Raw genomic sequence first — 6825 nt, forward strand, 5'->3', positions numbered from 1 at the left:
CCCCTCGCTACATTGGTATATACAGTGGCTTGCAAAAGCATTTGTCCCCCAGAAAAGTCAGCAGATTTGTGTGGATTACAAATGACACACAGATTGTTCCAAACAGTATATTTATTGCAAACCAGTATGCTCGTAAAGTATATTTTCAAAGTCACAAATCATTATTTCACTGCATTATTTTGTAAAATAAAATTAATAATGGAAAAATTGCTTTCATAAGTATTCAACCCTTGTGCTGTGGAAGCTCCAAGTTTGCACAGATGAAAGATACTGCCTTAACAATTGGCTTACAATTGGCCTCTACCTATGAATCATTAAAGTCAACTTTTCTGGATAAAAGACCCCCTAATTCCAGTACCATTGGTCAGACTGTGAATCTGAAGGAAAGCTGTGAAAATCAAGACCAAAGAGCATTTTAAGGAAATTGAAGATAGTTATAGCATGCACAAGATAAGAAAAGGCTACAACATAATATCCAAGTGATTGGGATATCCCAGTGAGCACCGATGGATCAATTGTGAGGAAATGGAAGCTGCATCATACTAACCAGATACTGCCTACCTAGACAAGGCAGTCCCTCAAAACTTAGTGTCAGAGCAAGAAGGAGACTTGTGAGGGAAGCAAGAGAGGCCAACAATCACTTTGAAGGAGTTACGGAGTTCAGTGGCTGAGACTGAAGTGGAGGTGCATCAGTCAACCATATCAAGAGCTCCACATACAACTGGCCTGCATAGGAGGGTGGCTAGAAAGAAGCCATTACTGAAGAAAAACCTCTCAGTGTGTCTAGAGTTTGCTAGAAAGCATCAGAGTGACCCAGCTAAAATGGGATTATATTTTGTGGTAAGATGAGACAAAAATGGAGCTTTTTGGTCAAAATTCAAAACACTGTGGTACAAACCTAACATTCCTTTTCCTCAGCAAAAACCATTCCAACACTAAAGTATGGGGATAGCAGTATGTTGTGGGGATGCTTTTCACTGGGGTCTGGGCATTTTGTTAAAATTGAAGGACAGATGGATAGTGAATGTATAGGTAGATACTACAAGATAACCCTGCTTCAGTCTGCTAAAAAACTAAAACTTGGGAGAAAGTTCCCTTTTCAGCAGGACAGTGATCCCAAGCACATGCCAAAGCAACACAGGAGTGGTTGATCAACAAAAAGGTGAATGTTATATAATGGCCAAGTCAAAGTCCTGAACTCAATCCAATTGAGAATCTGTGGCACTATTTGAAAATTGCAGTTCATAAGCTTCATCCAACCAACCTGAACCAAATCTGCCAGGAAAAATGGGCAAACATCACTTCCAGTGTGCAAAGCTGGTAGAAATTTACCTCAACAAACTTAAAGCTGTTATGCAGTAAAAGATGGGTCTAGCAAGTACTAGTGTGAAGGGGTTGAATACATATGCAAGTAGCATTTTTCAGTTTTTAATTTTATCTTACAAAAAATGCAGAGAAATAAATGTGAGTTTGAAAATTTACTGTCATCTCATTAGTGAGCGAAAAAATAATATAGGAACATGAAATCATAAAATTTGAAAAATGTAAAAACAGCTTTTTAATGAAAATACTAAATGTGTGATCTCAAACATTATAAAAATACTGAGAGATACTGAGAGATCCAAGTCATTATTTAGACCAGAGGGGGCAATGACATCAAGCTGATAGAGCCACTGTTGCTCTTGTCACTCAAATTTACCCCCTTACACCCCAGACAGATTTTGGCAGCAGCCACTCCACCACCCCCAAACCAGCCATACCAGTGGGAGGTCGAGTCTCTCTCTTTTTCACACCCATTGGTCAAATAGTTTTGAATGCTCAGGGAACAGTTCTGATTGCTGGGGATTTTAATTACGTTTTAGACCCATTAGTAGATTTAAAAAAAAAAACCTCAGGACCCTGCCCTACAACTACTCAAAATAAAGGAGTTGTGTAATCTGTGCAAGGAGCACAATTTACTGGATCCTTGGTGGACACTCCATCAGGCCCAGCATCCTGTTTCCAACAGTGGTCAATCTAGGCCATAGGAACCTGGCAAGTACCCAAAAACTAAGTTTATTTCATGTTACAGTTGCTAGTAATAGCAGTGACTATTTTCTAAGTCAACTTAATTAATAGCAGGTAATGGACTTCTCCTCCAAGAACTTATCCAATCCTTTTTTAAACACAGCTATACTATCTGCACTAACCACATCCTCTGGCAACAAATTCCAGAGTTTAATTGTGCGTTGAGTGAAGAACTTTCTCCGATTAGTTTTAAATGTGCCACATGCTAACTTCATGGAGTGCCCCCTAGTCTTTATACTATCCGAAAGAGTAAATAACCGATTCACATCTACCTGTTCTAGACCTCTCATGATTTTAAACACCTCTATCATATCCATATACACCCATATATTATATCGCAAGCTCACTCATCTTTATCCTGAATAGATTATATCTTGATAAAGCAAACATTTACCACTGGTAATTAAAGCTGAAATAGGGCCACAATAAATATCAAACCATTCTTTAATTTGGTTGGATTTACGTATAGGACTTTGGGATCTCTGTGAACACATATGGAGCTTCCTCAGCTATTTAAAAGGCGATACTGATTCTCACAGGACAAGCAGGATGGTAGTCCTCACATATGGGTGACATCACAGGATGGAGCCCAATCACGGAATACTTTTGTCAAAGTTTCCAGAACTTTGACTGGCCCCTACTGGGCATGCCCAGCATGGCACTAACCCTGCAGCCAGCAGGGGTCCCCCTTCAGTCTTCTTTTTTCCACGCAGCAGTAGCCTCGCAGTTAAGGAGCTCTGCAGAGATTCCTGACAGGAATTTTCCTCACGGAATTACTAAAAGGTAATTTGCCCCACAGGGGTCCCTCCTTTAACTTTTCGAAGCTGCGGTACTCTGGTAAGTTTTTACCCGTTGTTTTGTCGATTACCGTCAAGTTTGGCCCTCGCGGCCTTCTGGCCGTCTACCGTACCGTGGCTCAATTTTTTACATGGCCATGGTGTCGGGGTTCCGTCGGTGCTCGGACTGTAATAGCACAATGTCCATCACAGACCCCCATAAAGTCTATGTAATGTGTCTTGGATGAGAGCATGATATCTTGACCTGCACCAAATGTGCCCTAATGCGACCAAAAGGTCGCAAGGCCAGAATAGAGAAGATGGAACTTCTCTTCCGTGCTCAAACCCCGACTCCGTCCATTGCATCGATGTTGTCAGAACCAGCTCTGTGAACTTCGCGCCAGCATCAACCACCGGCCGGTGACTGTCCGGCATCGATGACATCTAGGCCTTCAACACTCTCTATTCCCCCTCAGGACTGAGGGGATCGTAGAGACAACGCCATCAACATCGAAAGTCTCAGACAATCGAGGGAGCGAAATCATCGTCCGAGCTGCCGTCGAAGAAACCCGTCCGGAAAAGGCACCGACATTTTCGGCGACCAGGTCACCAAGGCAACCCTCACCCGACGGGGTATTGGGAGCCGCGACTCCGCCTTTAACGGTGGTCCCTCCAGCTATGCCTCTGCCTCCTTCTTCTCTTCCGGAGCTGGGGCTGCTTGCTCCAGGTCTCCGAGAAGAACTGGACCGGATGGTTCAGGAGGCCATCGACAAGGCGATGCAATGACTCCAGGTTCCTCCGGCACCGACACTGGTACCGATTGTAGAACCAACCACCGACCCGATTCCAGCAGCGTTGGCACCGCTGCTCTCCAGGATGGAAGCGCTCATTGCCGCTTTTCCACCGATGGTCCCCGGGTCACCGATGGCTCCGGTGCCCTCCCCATTTACTCTGTCATCAGGAGGAGAAACACCGTTCCCCATCCCTCCATTGGGAGTTCTGCCGATGCCTCAGCCATCGATGCCGATACGTCCCTTGCCACCGATCCAACCATCGGCGCCGATATGCTCGTCGGCGCCACCGAGCCATCCATTGATGCCTGCGCTGGTGCCTTCGATGCCTTCATCGGTGCCTCCAATTATTCCTTCAATTCCTTCGGAGCCTAGACCAGGACCTTCGGGTATCCCACCATCCCATCCCCCTCTACTTCCTAGAGGGGCAGGTGCTGATCCCTATGACACCTGGACTGATTATTCCTCCCCAGACACCGATGATTTGCCTTCACCACCTTCACCCACTGAAATTAGAAAACGTTCTCCTCCAGAGGACCTTTCCTTTATAAATTTTGTGAAGGAAATGTCTGAATTGGTCCTTTTCCAATTACAGACTGAACAGGATGATAGACATTAGATGATGGAGTTGCTCCAATTCTTGGATGCTCCCAAGGAAATAACCTCCATCCCTATCCACCAGGTTCTTCTGGACCTCCTCAAGAAGAACTGGGAACATCCTGGCTCCATTGCTCCAGTCCACAGAAAAGCTGACACTACCTATTTGGTGCAGTCAGCTCCGGACTTTCAGAAGCCTCAATTGGATCACCAATCTGTAATGGTAGAATCTGCACAGAAGAGAGCAAAGAGGTCAAAGCCTCACGCTTCTTTTCACCCTGGCAAGGAACAGAAGTTCTCATAGGACAAGCAGGATGGTAGTCCTCACATATGGGTGACATCATCTGGATGGAGCCCAATCACGGAAAACGTCTGTCAAAGTTTCCAGAACTTTGACTGGCCCCTACTGGGCATGCCCAGCATGACACCAACTCTGCAGCCAGCAGGGGTCACCCTTCAGTCTTCTTTTTTTCGCGCAGCAGTAGCCTCGTGATAAAGGAGCTTTGAAGAGATTCCTGACCGGAATTGCCTCACGGAATTACTAAGTTAATTGCCCCACAGGGATCCCTCCTCTAACTTTTCCCAGTCCGTGGTACTCCGGTAAGTTTTTACCTGTTTTTCCGTCGATTACCATCGCGTTTGGCCCTCGTGGCCTATTGGCTGTCGACCGTACCGTGGCTCGATTTGTAGCCATGGCGTCTGGGTTTCGGTGCCCGGACTGTACCCACACCATGTCTATCACAGACCCCCATAAAGTCTGTGTAATGTGTCTAGGACGTGAGCATGATGTCTTGACCTGCACCAAATGTGCCCTCATGACACCGAAGGGTCGCAAGGCCAGATTGGAGAAGATGGAACTTCTCTTCCGTACTCAAACCCCGACTCCATCCATTGCATCGTCCATCCATTGCATCGTCATTGGAACCGACACCGTCAACTTCGTGCCAGCATCGACCGGTGACCAACCGACATTGATGACTTCTCAGCCATCGACACCCTCCACTCCCCCTCAGGATCGAGGGGATAGCAGGCAGAAACATCGCAATCGACATGGTAAGACTCAGACCATCGAGGGAGCGAAATCATCGACCTCACCATCATCTGAGCCGCTGTCGAAGAGTCCCCATCCAGGAAAGGCACCAACCATTCCTGTGACAGAGACCCCGAGGCAACCCTCACCCGCTCGGGGAGCGGGAGCCGCAACTCCGCCTTTAATGGTGGTCCCTCCGGCTATGCCTCTGCCTCCTTCTTCTGTTCCAGAGCCGGGGCTGCTTGCTCCAGGTCTCCGAGAAGAACTGGACCGGATGGGTCAGGAGGCCATCGACAAGGCAATGCAACGTCTTCAGGTTCCTCCGACACCGGCACAGTCTGTGGAACCGATCATCGACCCAATTTCGGCAGCGCTGGCACCACTGCTATCCAAGATGGAAGCGCTTATGAGCACTTTTCCTCCGATGGTTCCGATGCCCTCCCCATTGACTGTGTCATCGGGAGGAGAAACACCATTTCGCATACCTCCATCGGGAGTTCTACCTCCAGCCATCGATGCAGATACATCCCTCGCCACCGACCCATCCATCGGTACTGATACATCTGTCGGCGCCACTGAGTCATCCATCGATGCCCTCTATGCCTGCACCGGTGCCTTCGATGCCATCATTGGTACCTCCAATAATTCCTCAGATTCCCTCGGAGCCTAGACCGGGACCTTCAGGTCTACAGCCACCCTGTCCCCCTCTAGTTCCTGGAGGAGCAGCTGCTGATCTTTACGACACCTGGCGTGATGACACTTCATCAAACACTGATGATTTACCTTCACCACCTTCACCCACTGAGAGTAGGAAGCGTTCTCCTCCAGAGGACCTCTCCTTTATAAAATTTGTGAAGGAAATGTCTGAACTGGTCCCCTTCCAATTGCGGACCGAACAGGATGATAGGTACCAGATGACGGAATTGCTCCAATTTCTGGATGCCCCCAAGGTAATCACATCTATACCCATCCATCAGGTCCTTGATCTTCTCAAGAAGAACTGGGAACATCCTGGATCAGTTGCTCCAGTACATAGGGAAGCTGACACCACCTATCTGGTACAGTCAGCCCCAGGTTTCCAAAAATCTCAGCTTGATCACCACTCGGTCATTGTAGAGTCTGCACAAAAAAGGGCAAAGAGGTCAAAGCCTCACTCATCTGTTCCTCCTGGAAAAGAACAGAAGTTCCTAAACAACATTGGTCGCCGAGTATTGCAAGGGGCCATGCTCATCTCCTGAATTGCCGCCTATCAGCTTTATATGACCCAATATAATAGGGTCATTTTTAAGCAGATACAGGACTTCTCAGACTCCCTGCCTCAACAATTTTAAGAACAATTACAAATCCTAGTCAACAAGGGTTTTGAGGCAGGCAAGCATGAGATTAGAACTTCTTATGACATTTTTGACATTTCTGCCATCTCGGCGAGACGGTGAGCCTGGCTCAAGTTTTCTGACCTTCGCCCAGAAGTACAAGACCGGTTATCCGACCTGCCTTGTGTCGGAGATAATCTGTTTGGTGAGCAGATTCAATGGACGGTAGCAGAATTAAAAGACCACCATGA

Source organism: Rhinatrema bivittatum, chromosome 4 (assembly GCF_901001135.1).
Source record: "Rhinatrema bivittatum chromosome 4, aRhiBiv1.1, whole genome shotgun sequence".
NCBI classification, from domain to species: Eukaryota; Metazoa; Chordata; class Amphibia; order Gymnophiona; family Rhinatrematidae; genus Rhinatrema; species Rhinatrema bivittatum.